Below are 15,010 nucleotides of genomic sequence, written 5' to 3'. Positions count from 1 at the left end.
TTCTGTTTCCTTGGCTAGGGCTGGTGCGTATTATAAAGTGCTATCCATTCCGGTATCGGATTTGGTATTGCCTTGTGATAATTTGTGCCGTTGCTGCGGTCCTGGAATTGCTGCGCTTGTGCGGGTGATAAACGCTCGGAGTAGTGCGCGTTGTTGCCACGGTTTGTGTCAGGCGTTTACCTACACCGGTCGACCCTTCTCCGTTTTTTGTAAATTTTGTCTATTTGTATTCTCTGCAAGTGTTGTGAATTTATTTAGATATATATTCTTTCTTCCTCTCTCTCTCTTTCATTCTCTCTCGAGTCTCTCCCTCTTTCTTTGTCTGCCCTGAAAGTTTCACTTCTGTTATGTGTACTCCGCTACACGTACTTTTTGTTTTTCTAATAGCGGTCGCCCCTCGGCAGGCAATGACAAACCTCCGAATGTATTTCTGCCATGACAAAGCTCCTCATAAAAATATCTGCCGTTCGGAGTCGGCTTGAAACTGTAGGCCCCTCCATTTGTTGAACAACATCAAGACGCACGCCCAAGCTTAGCCAAACACCTAACAGAAGTGTAGGGCCAATTATTTATTATTTATTTTTTATATTTTAAATTTTTTGGACACATTTTTTGTGTGCTTTTTTCTTCAAGTTACACGATTGTTCGGTTTCTGATTTTAATGAATTTTTCAATCGAAATATTTGAGCATATTGCCTCTATGGGGGGCAGAGTCTGTGAAAAATCAGTTTTAATACTTTGAAATTTCATATTTTATTCTCATTTTATACCACTTGCCTACTCCGACCGGCGGCTTTTGGTCAACTGATGAGTTTTCTCATCGTCAAATACCTCATATTTACCATTATGCATATGTATGTATGTCTACATAAACATCATTTCCAAATTAAAAACTTTTTTCCCGCATCATTTTCCGCTTTTTATCAGTTAAATTTTTTTCCGCAAGTTCTCTTCAAGCACATTTTCGAACAGCTTTCAGCGAATTAAAGTAAACATCAATAAAAAATATGAAGATCAAAGCAAAAGAAAAAGTGCACAACTTTATTTATATTAAATAACAACTCCAGCAGCCCAGCTACCCACACACACATACACACACATACACACACATGCATACACAATAGCTGGGCCATGGGTTTGAGTTTGCGTTGCTTTGCAAATGCGTGCCTGTATGCGTGTGAGTTTCTCTTTTGTGTGTGTATGTGTACACACAGGTGTATTACGTTGCGTGCAGAGATAGAACAAAAACAACAAAAAAGCTTAAAAAAAAAAATAATAATAAAAGTACCGTTACGGCGATGGAAGGACACTTGCGGCCCAGCATTCTTAACTTGCTTCGCTACAAAAAAACCAAAACCAAACAAAAATCGCGTTTGAAAAAAAAACTAGAAAATAAAAAAAATCAACCAAAATACTCCACTGATTTTTAAAAAGTGGAGCAAACAAATTTATTTATTTTTTTTTATTTTTTTTTTTTTTGTTTTGTTTTGTTCTTTCTTTTATTCTTTATCAAAACAGCCAGCGCGAGCCAGCATTTATGTTTATTAAAAATTCCAAGTATACGAAAAACTTTTGGCAGCTGCTCCAAACAGCTTCGACCGACACACTTGGGGAGCATGGATGGCTGTGCGGCTTCCACACGCTTGACGGCAGCGCATGCGTACACACATACACATATACATTGCATTGCACGGCTACAGTTATCTATATATGTGTATGTGTGTGTTTACATTTTCCTTAGAAATTTTCGGTTATTATTTTTATTTATTTATTTATTTTTATTTTTTTTTTTTTAATAAAAACTTTTACCAGCATTCTCTACCGTTGCGCAGGTGTTCCTTTGCCAGTTCGCTTACTAATTTTATGTAACTTACTTGTGAGAATATTCAGTGGCCTCTTTATCTTTTACTTACATTGTCCATCTACCCACACACTCCGTACGCTGGTGTCTTTGTAAATATTTGTGTATCAGTGTTTAGTTATTTGTTGTAGGGCAGATTGCGATGCAGGATATCAGCTGTATTAGCGGAAACGTTTTACTATTCGGTAGAGAGTTCAGTAAAAGTAAAAGATTGTCACAATTTTCTATTGTGCTCCTCCTGCTGGAATTGGTATAAACGGCGAGAGAGTAAGAGAAATAAAGGAAAGTTCGTGCGTTAATTGATTATTATTTTCTTTTAACCCGTAACTACTCATAACATCGTTTCGAAATGCAATTATTACACTGTCCGACATTTTTATGGCAACTCACACCAACCCGAACTTTGTTAATCTTTTCTGAATACTTACAGGCAATATACCCCCAGAAGCAGACCATCAAATGTAAAACACGTGAATAAAAAGGGTTATCCAATAAGAGGTATTATTTTGATACTCAAAGAAAAATCCTATATCCTAAGCCCTTAATAATGGAAAATAACATCAGGCAAATGACCACCACAACCACGCTTACAGGACAATATCCTTTTCATGAAATTTTCCATAACCGAATTGTAAAGTGGCTGCCCTATGTCCTCGATATCCTCACGAATTCCGTCTTTGAAGTCTTGAATCGACCCTGGGCTGTTGGTGTAGACCTTCTCTTTCACGAGGCCCTTAAGAAAAAAGTCACATGGTCACAAGTTGAATCACAAGAGCTCGGTGGCCAATTGTGATCACCTCTTCGAGAGATAACACGGCCCGGCAACTTTTCCCGTAAAAGATCAATGGTTTCATTGCTTGTGTAGAACGTAGCGCCATCTTGTTGAAAATAAACGTTGTCCACATCAATACCATCCAATTTCGGCCATAAAAAATCGTTAATCGCAATCCAAAATAAACAGGACTGAGCTAAAATAGATACAACAAGAACTTTGTTCTGATAACATCGAGTTGATATATTCAAAATAGTCCCCTCTGGCCTCGATACACTGTTTTGCGCGATCTAAAAGCTTTTCGAAAGAGTGTTTCTGATCACTGCCCGAAATGTACCTGAGGATGTCGATACAAGCCTTTTGGATGGCCCATACGGATGCAAAACGTTTTCCTTTCATGGCTAAAAGCAATTTTTTGAATAGGTAGAAATCATCGGGAACCATATCAGGTGAATATGGTGATTTGTTGTCAAAAAATTAGTCACAAGAGTGGATCGCTGAGATGGTGCATTATCAAGCAATAACCGCCAGCTCCGAAACTGGGAAACGTTTTTCAGTCTCTGAAGAAGAGGAGATTGCGATAGCAAGATGCGCTCTTGCTCGTACAGCTGAGAGACTTGAGTAATGGTTGGGGCCCCCTGCCATCAAAGCGGGTGGATTGCCACTTGTGTGTGTTCTACATGGAGTATTATCCTTGTTGTTTTCCATTGTCGAGGAAGGTTTTGATTCGGGACTCCTCCCTAGCCAGGGAATGGTTCGCGAATGGCACCCTGATTCTATGCCAATTTTGAGTCTTCACACGAGTGTTGAACCTACCCCATCAGGGAAGGTCACACGTGTGATGCCAGGGCTTCCCTATTCACCACCTAGAACACGACGGATGGGAGATCAGGCAACTCCTCATGGGTCGCCGAATCTTGCTGGTCTTCTCACTCATGCTTGTCACTTAAGCAGTAGTTTGTTGTCTACTTAGAGTTTATTACCACTACGGCGACTATTGCAGTGTTTTTCAGGCTGAATTGATGGCAATAATTAAGGCTCATACAGTATGATGCGATATCTGGAGGTAATATCTACTTTTTGAAGTGAAAACTTCTTTAGAATCGTTGGGAGTGATTTGAGGAAAAGTGAAACGAAAAAAGCGACCAACTTGGCTACGAAGCGTTATATTATATGTTGATATAAAAGTAGCGACGAACTAAATAAAAATTAATTTTATTTTTTCTTGTTTCTTGTGATTCGAACCAAGGATTTTGGATCGGAAGCTCACATTGCTAGTCGCTCGGCTACCGCGCCATGCTGTCGTCGCTGGCCTAAAAGTTATTTAGTTACGAAGCATTATATTATATGTTGATGTAAATAATTTTTGTGAGCGTGTAATTCTCAAAAGTTTTATTAGGTTTATTATTTAAAATGTATTGACTAGGTAGTGTGGTTATCAGCTTAACATCTGATAGATCCTCCATCGGAGGACAACAAATGTTAAACTGGTTTTTGGAAATGCGCGGAGTGTTTTAGGGGCTTGCTCCTTCTCTTCCACGGGTTGACCCGGTATTGCAGTACCGCCGGGATTTCGGCTTTGAATAAATACAAGAAAAAATATACTAATACATTTAGCTTTGGTGGGAAGAGCCATAAATTTTTATATGAATACATGTAGACGAAAATGGAATTTTTTTTTTTTGAAATTTGCATTGTGGGACATTTCTGATTATTTATTGAAAACAGTTTTTTGGTTTAGATACTGAAAGTCAGTTTAAGTGAATCGATGAAAACTTCTTTAGAATCGTTGGGAGTGATTTGGGAAAAAGTGAAACGAATTACAACATATAATAAACGTAGCGACGAACTAAATAACTTTTAGGCCAGCACCGACAGTATGGCGCGATAGCCGAGCGGCTAGCAATGTGAGCTTCCGATCCAAAATTCTTGGTTCGAATCACAAGAAATAAAATTTTTTTTTTTTTGAAATATGCATTGTAGGACATTTCTGATTATTTATTCAAAACAGTTTTTTGGCTTTTCTATTTTTGGTTTAGATACTGAAAGTCAGTTTAAGTGAATCGGTATAAATATTTCGTACATTAATTTTTTTTTTGTGAGCGTGTAATTCTCAAAAGGTTTATTATTTAAAATATATTGACTAGGTAGTGTGGTTATCAGCTTAACATCTTATAGATCCTCCATCGGAGGACAACAAATGTTAAACTGGTTTTTGGAAATGCGCGGAGTGTTTTAGGGGCTTGCTCTCCACCTCTGCCACGGGTTGGCCCGGTATTGCAGTACCGCCGGCATTTCAGCCTTGAATAAATACAAGAAGAAATATACTAATACATTTAGCTTTGGTGGGAAGAGACATAAATTTTTATATGAATACAAGTAGACGAAAATGGAAGAAATTTGTAAGTCTGTTTCTTCGGTCCGTTTGGGTATTTTTTTTGGCAACATCGAAACCAAAGCATTTGTATCATATTTTATCTATCATAAGCCACTCGTATCATTTGTTGAAATTGAAAACATTGAGGATGAATAATGATAAAATGAAGAAAATAAAATATGAACTTTATAGCAATATTATAATGAACCTATAATTATCCCGCTCCTAATGCTGCTTTCGTCTTATTCTCTCTCAGTTTGTTTTACGGAAGGTTTCACTTCTATCAAGTCTAACCGTTAGACTGGTATTTTTTTTTCTTGATAGCCAGTCGGCTATGAAATCCCTCACAAAACAGTCGATAACCTCTAAAGCAGCCATGAATTTTCACACATCTCTGGCAGAGTCATTTTGCCCAAAAGCAACAAGGGTTCCTGGACATTGCGGCATGCAGAAGAACTGAAGAGCAGCTGAGCTAGCGAGACTTGGCACCAAACTCATTAATGAGTCCACATACAATGACATTAGTATACCCTTACAGGCATATAATCTATTTATTTTTGGAGAAATTTGTAAGAATAACGAACGAAAGATGACATAAGGACCACAACTTCAGAATCGCTCGACAATTGTTGCCGATTCTCAATGCTGAACAATGCTGTACAAAATCTCTGCTGAACCAAAATGAGCATAGTCTTAGTGCATTAATTACTGTTATATCGGGCCACTGTTTAGAGTGTGACACAACTTCTGCGGAAGTTGTCAAGACGAAGAAGAGGAAGAGATGATTTTGCACCTTCCGAGCTCCTCCTCCTATTTGTGGCTTGCGCCTTGATGCTGTACCACAAATGGCGGGGCCTACAGTTTCAAGCCGACTCCGAACGGTAGATACCTGTATATTTATGAGGAGCTTTTTCATGGCAGAAATACACTCGGAGGTTTGTCATTGCCTGCCGAGGGGCGACCGTTATTAGAAAAGACTTTTTCTTCATTTTGGTCTTTCACCGAGTTTCGAACCTACGTTATCTCTGAATGCCGAATGGTAGTGATGCACTAATCTATTCAGCTATGGCGGCCGTCTCTTATTACTTTAGGTAGACAATTTTTCAATGACCTGGAAATCAGGAATCTTCCAAGGTTTCTGAAAGGATCACATTGATTTTGGCAGAGCAAGGACGAGTTTACATTGGACTATAAGACTGAGTTTTTCCCACAGTGGACAAGCGCTATTATTATTATTATTAGAAGGCCATTACGCACTGCGACCAGAGCTGATCTATTGTGAAAGGCCTATTTTGTAACCCTAGAGTTTTAGGCTTTTTAGAAGTTTTAGCACAGTTTTGGGTTTATTGTTCCAAAGATTGCATGGAGATACTACGATACCACCAAGGTGGTGAAGTCTTTGTCTGCCCAACGCAGGACATTCACAAAGCACATGTTCTGAGCTTTCTATGTCCATTTCGCAAAAGCGGCAGACATTGGTCTCGGATAGACCAATGTTATTTAGATGGTACCTCAGGCTGCAGTGACCTGTAAGGTATCCGGTTAAAAAAGACGCAGATCTACTCTATTTAGTAAGAGAAGTTTGTCAGATACTCCTTTGTTGGGACTTAGGAACAGTTTGGCTTGACGCTGACAGGCACAGTTTAGCCAGTGTGCGGCAAGTTTTCTTTCTTCCCATTTCCTAAGGAATTCATTAATGTGATCTTTTGTCAGTCCACAGAAAGGCTCAGGACCAGTAAGTTGCATATTTGCTCCTTGTTTTGCAATGTCATCAGCCATTTCATTTCCCTCATTTCCTTCATGTCCCGAAATCCAGCCAGTGTTACTATGTTGAGGTTTCCTAACGTGTTGAGAAGGTTTAGGCAATCATTTACCAATTTAGAGGTGATAGTTGTTGATAGAAGGGCTTTTAGAGCCGCTTGGCTATCTGAAAGTATGTAGATGTGAGTACCTCTCATTTTCCTGCTAAGGCATTCTCTCACACATATTTCAATGGCATGTATTTCTGCCGGGAATATTGTTGGAATCGATTTTTTGAACAAGCACTATAATTTAACCTAACAAAACATGGAGTTTTGCATATCAAAAATTAGTATTAATGAATTATTTTAACTCCATCCATAAAACTCCTTTGGAAAACTGTGTTGCATCCATTTTAAGGAGCATTTCTTCCAAGGTAATTTTCTATCTTAACTCAACAAATTTATTTTACTATCATATTTTCCTCAAAAAATTGTAAGTTTTAAGACTATCTTTTTTTTCCTTTTTCTCTTCTTTTTCTTTCTATTTTCCCTCTTCTTGACTGTTTTGTTATTCTTTAAAAAGCCGGCCATTTCTGCTAAATTATTATTTCTAAGTTCCAGTTTCTTTTTTACTTTTTATTATTATTGTACAATAATTTTTTTTTCTATCTTTTTCCTCGCTACCGCCATCTATGAATTCGAATTGCAGCTCGAATATGCCAAATGAAAAGTTTAAAGCGGATTCTTGTTTTCTTGGCCAACTTCTTTGCCTCAATGCTCTTATACTTTGTTGTTGATAGCCAAGTTGTTGGCCAACATAGCTCACTCTCCCTTTACTTTTAGTTACCACCGCAAAGCGCCACAATAAAATATTAGTATGTGTGTGTTTGTGTGAGTAAATCCTAAGTATATAGGTAAATATCTGCATAACTTTTGCTCATATTCTTGTTTGAATTTTCGGATCTCTACGAGTGTGTGTGTGTGTGTGTGAGGCTTTAGAAGCGGTCTAACTTTGCGATAAAGTGACGGAAATTTCAGCAGGAAATATGGAAAAGTTGAAACTTCTTGTTACGCATTTCCGGCCATCCGTTTCAGCTATCTATCCACAACTATTTTTCCAACTTCCCACTACCTCTGTAAAAAATTTTGGTTTTTTCATTTTCTTTTGCACTTTCTAGTTTCAGTTAACGGCTGGTATGCAAGCAAGAGATTTTTTTCTTTTTGTAAGTTTTACGTTTTTGTTATTTTGTCTTATTTAGTTTTAACTTTTGTTGTTCTTACTTGTGGTTAAAATAGCCTGCTTATGTGGCTAGTTTTATATTTCGTGCCAGATTCATTGTTTTTCTTTTTCTTCTTCATCTTTGTCGGTTTTTCTCTTTTTCTTGCCGAGTGTAGCGAAACACTTTGTGGAATATTTTGTATATTATTGTTTCCTCTTTTTTTCGCATAACAGGCTCAGGTGCAACTTAAAATCCTGAAAACTATTTTTCTTCTAATTTTTTACCAAGTGTTTGAATAGCTGCTTTAACCAGTAGTGAGCTCTTAAACGATGAGGGAAGGTATTTAATAGTAACACTGAGCGACAGCCTCACAAAACCAGGTTTTATTAGTTCACTTATCCAGTAGTAATACCCCAGCGAGCTTAACAAATACTTTGTTTCTTCTCAATTGGTACGATACCCGCTTAAGAGATTTGACTGAGTTTACAAAGCGCGTCATCAGTCGTTTATTTCTCGTTCTAACCGGCACCAGTTGATCACACCAAGTGAAGGCAAGTCCTTCTCCACCAGATCTTTTCAACGTAGTGGAAGCTTTCCTCTCTCTTTGCCATCATCAGCATAGGAATCTTTCAGAGCCTGAGCATTCGGACGACATGACCCAGAGCCAATGAAGCCGCTGGATCTATATTCGATGCACTATGTCCATGTAGGGCGGCTGCCGTAGCCGAACGGGTTGGTGTGTGACCACCATTCGGGAGTATGTAGGTTCGAATCTCCATGCATGCAACAACAAAATTATAGAAAAAGTTGTTTTTAATAGCCGTCGCCTCTCGGCAGGCAATGTCAAACCTCCGAGTGTATTTCTGCCAAGTGGAAACTCCTCATATGAAATATTAACAAAGAAAAACAAAAAACAGTTTTAAACATTGTATCTAAGTGAAAAATGGAAAAGATACAAGCGGCAGTATCCATGCTCATCACAGACGCCTTCATCCTAATCAAGACGCTTGTGACTCTAGACCTTCTCTCCGAAATGTCTATGGTGAATGCTAGGCTAATTGCAACTTAGTCAGGCTGAATGCATGACTGTCTTGGAAATATTCCAAATTTTGGCACTCGAAGACTCTCGGAATTCATTCGGGAACACATAGAGCTCAAGACTACTCTGCTCCACAATTCTGCTTCTGTCATCATTTAGACCGGCCTTCTATTAGTACGGCTGCTCGCATCATCACCGGGTAATGCCTAATGGGAGGACTTGGGAAATGTATCTGGTTTTCCTCGAATGACTTCTGATGCAGCTGCATAAAATAGAAGGAGGAGGAGAGCGTTGAACACTGCCTCTGCCATTGTCTCACTGTCAGAACGCCACATCACAGTATAAACTCTTATTTCTTTGGATTTTTGGCAGGCTTGGAATCTGTGCACTGGAAGAACTCAACTTTACTGAGAGCTGTAAAAAACGTAAAAGAGCAAGTCAACATTAAAAACAATGAGAATTGTTTCTCTCGACATTGACGGAATTATGTACCTTCTTATGGTTCAGACCACTAGCCAATATTAATACCTTCATATTTGGAGCAGTGCAGTCAGGTGGTTGGTTAAGAATTTTTGTCGGCCTTGTTTTGGGGGAAATAATATTTCAAACCCATTCAGTTTGACGGATGGATGTATATGAGTGGGCCGGTACTACAGCAATAGTTTTCTCAGCACTGAAACCTGTTGGCCCATTGTACTGACTTTTGGATGGCCTCTACGGACGCAAAACGTTTTTCTTACATGTCCGAATGCAATTTTCCGAATAAACGCGATTTCTTGTCAAAAAATCAGTCACAAAAGTGGTTCGATGGGATGGTGCATTATCTTGCAATATGCGCCCGCTTCCTCCTTCGCGGTACTCGGGGCGAATTTGACGCATGCAATGTAACAAACGCTTCAAGACAAGATAGACAATTGCATTGACGGTTTGGCACATCACCACGAAATCCTTGTGGACAATTCCCTTGGAATCATAAAAACAAACGTTTTACCCATTTTCAAACAACATTTTATATTAACTCTTTGTTCGAAACTTATTTTTGCACCGATGACACAAATAAATGACACTTTAGACGCAATAACTTCGCTTCCACCGAATCGAATGCCACTAAGCTTTCTCTGGAAGTCAGCTAGGGATGTAACTTCCAACGCAAAAACATTTATATGACGCCAGGCTTGTGAACTTTCAGTGTATGAATAGCGGTAGCGCCATCTTTTCAATTTTGTACAAGAACATAAACACAGAACAGGGCTTCACGAGTTCTGATACCATTTCTAAAACCAAGTTGCGTGGGACCCTTGGCTTCTTCACTTTTTTTTTAAATTCTGTGAGTCTCATCACTCGCACTTTTTTGCATTGAATTTTCTTGGTAATGTGGGAGCTGCTCGGTATCATAAATGTGATAAAAAATTCACAGTGGTATCCATGAACCTTCTTCGTGAATTAGTTTTAAAATTTGTGCGGGAACGTACAACCTTTTCTATTTCGCCGAATGTTATGCTGTAACCGATGACGTCATTTGATTGGTTAACAGGCATATCTGACACAAAAAGCACAACTTTAGTTCAGCAAATGTCTGAAAAATACCAAAACAATGGACGGTTACTTGAGACACCGAATCGGACACACAGTTTGAATTGTGGATCATAAAGGGGGATTCATTTAGAGGCATCGGATTGTAAATTGAAATAAAACAACGAAAATTCACGACATTTTTTCTTAAAAATAATCCCTGTGGCCACAAATACGCCGTAATTTGGCGATTCGTAAACACCAATTTTGAATGACTCGCTGGAGAACTTCGACCGATATCTCGTGAATATCTTCAGCAAAATTGGCATCCAATGCCTGAAGCAAAGCTGGCTTATCCACAAAGCATTTAGACTTAACTTGGTATAAGCTTTCAGTAAAAGTGCTATAACTCGCTCAGCTTCAGCGTCAAGTTTTCTAGATATGCAAAAGTCATGAAAATCGGTTTTAAAATAACAAAACTGTCAAATCTCCTCGGTAAAGGTACAGTAACTCCTAGAGTTTTGCCCTGGGATTAAACTTTGACACATTACCATTCAGTAAAAGTGCTATGTACCCCCACAAATAAAGGTCCAAAGGTGTGAAATCACACCATCTTGGTCGCCAATCCACTAGGCAAGACAAAAGATTAATTGCTCACCCAAACGACGTCGCAGTAAATCCATTGCTTCGCGGGATGTACGGCCAGTAGCGCCGTCTTGTTGGAAATAATTATTTTTCAGATCATGGGCTTCAATTTCCGGCATCAAAAAGTCATTTATCATGGCGCGACGGCGTTCGCTATTCATTGTTACATTGGCGCCAGCCTCGTCTTTGACGAAATATAGAGAGGGTCGCTTTTTCCAGCTTTTGGAATAAACACAACTCTCGCTTCTCTCCCCAATACAGGAATATAGCTGAACCTCAAGCATACCCTAAATGTCGTTTTTAAACATGGTACCACAAGATGGCTTATCTTTTGGAGCATGGCTGGGAAGATTACATGGTGTTTTTGATAGTATATCCCTATACAAGTCCCAGTTCGTATTCTTAGGATTTCTAAAGGATATAAGTTTATTTTTGGAGCGGAATACATCCTGGAAACTTATGTATCTGTGATCAGAGAATGAGGGCCTACTCAACACTTCCCATTCCTGTACCATAACATGCTTGCTTGTTAGAGTGGTTAATCAAGTACATTCTTCGAGGTTGGTCCCACATATGTTGGTGTATGTATTGGTGTACGAACTATGATCAGCCCTTGTGTGCCTGCGACAAGTATCACTCATCAAGTCTTCTGCCATCAGCAATGCGACAAGTAGCATAAAAGCCAATCTAAGCAAAAGCAAGAGTGTTGTATGACCTCAGGACCCGCTTAACCTTAACAGCCGTGCAAAGCACATAAAAAAAAAACAATAAAAAAAGCTAAGAGATAAACAAAAGTGTATTTTTCTTTTTCTTTCTTTGCGAATTTTTCCACCTTGACGAGCTTCCTAAGCTGCGCACTTGCGAGCGATATGTGTGTGTGTGTGTGTGCCTGCGCTTGTCGTCTTCTCAACTGCTTCCGGCTGCCGGGATGAAGGCTCTCGTTAATGGCGAAACTTGTTGCAATGTGACACAAACACCAAACACCATCGCACGCACACATACACTTGCACTGGCAATGGCAAACATTTGCACGAAATCAGCAATGGATATGTACAAATACAAATAAGCCAAAACAACTGGCAATTGCGCCTTGAATTATGCAAATGTTACACAATGGCGCACAGCCAGCAGCAAGGCAACACATAAAAGCACACGCACGCTTGTTCCACTGCTTGTAAGTACAAACGTGTTGGTGTTGGTGTTGGTGTGCGTTTGCGCTTGAGTTTGTCTAACCAACAATGTGTGAGCATCGAACACATTGTGAGGATTAGTTGGTGCGGTTGTGTGATTGTTGTTGCTATTTTTGCTATGGCCTAAGTATTTGTCTATTTTCATTTGATGGCTTGTTTGCCTGCTTTTAGGCGCTAACTTTTGCCATTTACCTAGCAATTTGTGCAATCCAATCACACGAAAACACAGTAACACCAACACATACACACACTAGCGCATCGATATCTATGCATATGCCGTATAAACACACACACACACACACACACACGCACGTATTACACCTTTGTTTACTTCTGCTTTTTTGCATTTACAGCCTGTTGCGGTTTTAATTTGTAGCAAATAAATTCCATTTACTATTTGCTTCTTTTCAATTTTCAGTTTGGAAATTCTATTTTGTGGTTCAATAAAGTGAAAATATTTGCAGGACCACATTTGCTGTAGCAGCGTGCAACATACATAGTTGCGTATTACATCGGTAGTGATAGAGTGATAGTTACATATCAATCATGATTTACTAAATTGAAATTTCCAACAAAGCCTAGCTGAAAAGATGAAAATGATTAGATTAGAAATTAAGAGGCATTTGTTTGATATGTGTAATTTTTCAACTGGCAGAAAGAAAGCAAACTTCATTTTGCAATTAATCGAATAAAGAGTGATGTATGCATATGTATGAGTATACGTAAATGCCTTAGAATATATTCTATGAAAGGCACTGAGTTTAATATCAGCTAGGAGATGCTTTGTTTAAGACTTCCACATTGCTGACATTGACAACTGCAGCATCGAATTTCGGTATGAATTCTTCTTTTAATTAAGAAATTTTCTTTGAATGCATATCAAAACTGCATCTTCTGCTTTATAAACATAAAAGCATTATATTAAATTTAATCCATCTATTCAGACTAGGAAGACCGGCTGCGGGTTGGCTAAGAGAAGTGAGAAGTGGGAAGTTAATAGCTCTAGTAAGAGGGAGAGAGAGAGAGAGAGAAATAAAGTAGATAGCCCCTGATAAACACCTACCTCAACATGAATGTGCGATAATTAAATATGAAAGGAAGGTATGCACTCCAGCCATAAAGCGAAATGATTGAAAATAATGCGGACTACCAAACAGGTTTGTGCTTATAGGTAATCGTGTATGTACCTATGTATGTATATACATTATGTGGACTATTTGTTTAAAAAGAGGCATGTGATTTTTGCATAGAGAATAGAGCAGGTGAATGAAATGTACAACTTCATTCCAGAATTCACTACTCCAACTAATATCTTTTGTATTATAACTCAAAAGCAGGCAATTTAAAGAAGAAGATTCCTGTAAACGGCCATATTTTCCCTGATTTCCATTAAAACTATTTAGTCAATATATTTTTTTCAAAATTGGCATACAATTCATTTATACATTAAAATAATATACATTTTTTTTTTTATTTTAATCATTTAAAATGCCGGATGCACACTCAATTCTTCCAGGAGGGTCGCAGCGGGGCTTCTCAATCGGCGGGCATTGTAGCATCGGTGTCAGTGACCCGAATACAAAAAACCAAAAATTTGTTTTTTTACTAATATCATAATTTCTATATGAATTAAAAAGAAATGGAAAAAACACTCTTGGAATAAAATGGTTAAAAAAATGGATTTTGGGGCGAATTTTCCTACAATTTTTTCTTCGCAAAAATATTTTTTTTTCAAAAATTTTCGCAAAATTGTAAGCACATATAGAAAAAAATATCATAAAAAAGATGTGTGCAAAATTTCAGGGAGATCGATCAAGAAATATAGTTTCGAGAAAAACGCGTCTAAAGTCGGCAACGTAACTATACCTCTCCCAGCGCTCGAACGCAAAGCATAGAGTCGTCACGGTTGACGATCTATAATATATGAAATACTTAAATTTACGTTCTAAAAATATTTTGACATATTCTCAAAGGATCATATTAACTTTTTTTCTAAATTTTACAGGTATCTGTCCCCTTAAGAAAGTAATAGGTACTTATTACTACGGTCTCGGTAGTCTAGCGTAAGTGCTCTAGCCTGCCATCCCACAGGTTGTGGGTTCGAATCCCACGTAAAGCACGTACTTTTCTCGTACTTTTCCAAACTTACATACCTTCCTAGTTTCTCATAAAAAAATAATAATATATAATAATAATAATTCACTCCTGAACCCCAACAAAACCTTATCCTTCCAATCCTTACTCCCGCACAAAAAGTCAGCGCATTATTTGCATTCGGGCTACTAAAACAAGAAAAAAAAGAAAAGAAAAGGATACAGTTACACATTGCAACAGTGGCGCTAGCAAGAGGAAGCGGGCAATCGCGGTAATAGCGCAGACACACCAAATTTAGCGAAGTTCTCAACCCTCTGTGTGCTCCTTCTGGCAGATAAATGTGAAACATAGATGGCGCTTCAAGCAGTAAAAAGACGTTATTCCTAAGCATTGACAAGGGGGCATTCCCACTACTTAGGACTGGTAGCGGCAGGCCAATCACCTATCCTGTCAGAGATCAAATAGATTAATGAAACCAATACAAGACTGCATCTTGTCGAGGCCCTATGCTCCCATGTGGAGTGAACAATAAAAAAAAACCTATTATTTTTCTGAACT

The 15,010-nt window shown here is 38.5% G+C and overlaps 1 non-coding gene and 1 pseudogene across 1 annotated transcript; both read left to right on the top strand.

The window, feature by feature from the left end:
- Window positions 1-4,036: 4,036 nt before the first annotated feature.
- On the top strand, window positions 4,037-4,220 carry LOC129249595 (U2 spliceosomal RNA; annotated as a pseudogene).
- A 530-nt stretch (window positions 4,221-4,750) lies between these two features.
- LOC129249611 (U2 spliceosomal RNA) lies at window positions 4,751-4,943 on the top strand. Its single transcript, XR_008582669.1, has one exon. It is a non-coding gene; the product is annotated as a U2 spliceosomal RNA (small nuclear RNA).
- The last annotated feature ends 10,067 nt before the right edge of the window (window positions 4,944-15,010 follow it).

Source organism: Anastrepha obliqua, chromosome 5 (assembly GCF_027943255.1).
Source record: "Anastrepha obliqua isolate idAnaObli1 chromosome 5, idAnaObli1_1.0, whole genome shotgun sequence".
NCBI classification, from domain to species: Eukaryota; Metazoa; Arthropoda; class Insecta; order Diptera; family Tephritidae; genus Anastrepha; species Anastrepha obliqua.
The sequence above is the reverse complement of the archived record's forward strand: the minus strand, read 5'-3'. Positions and strand labels throughout refer to the sequence as shown.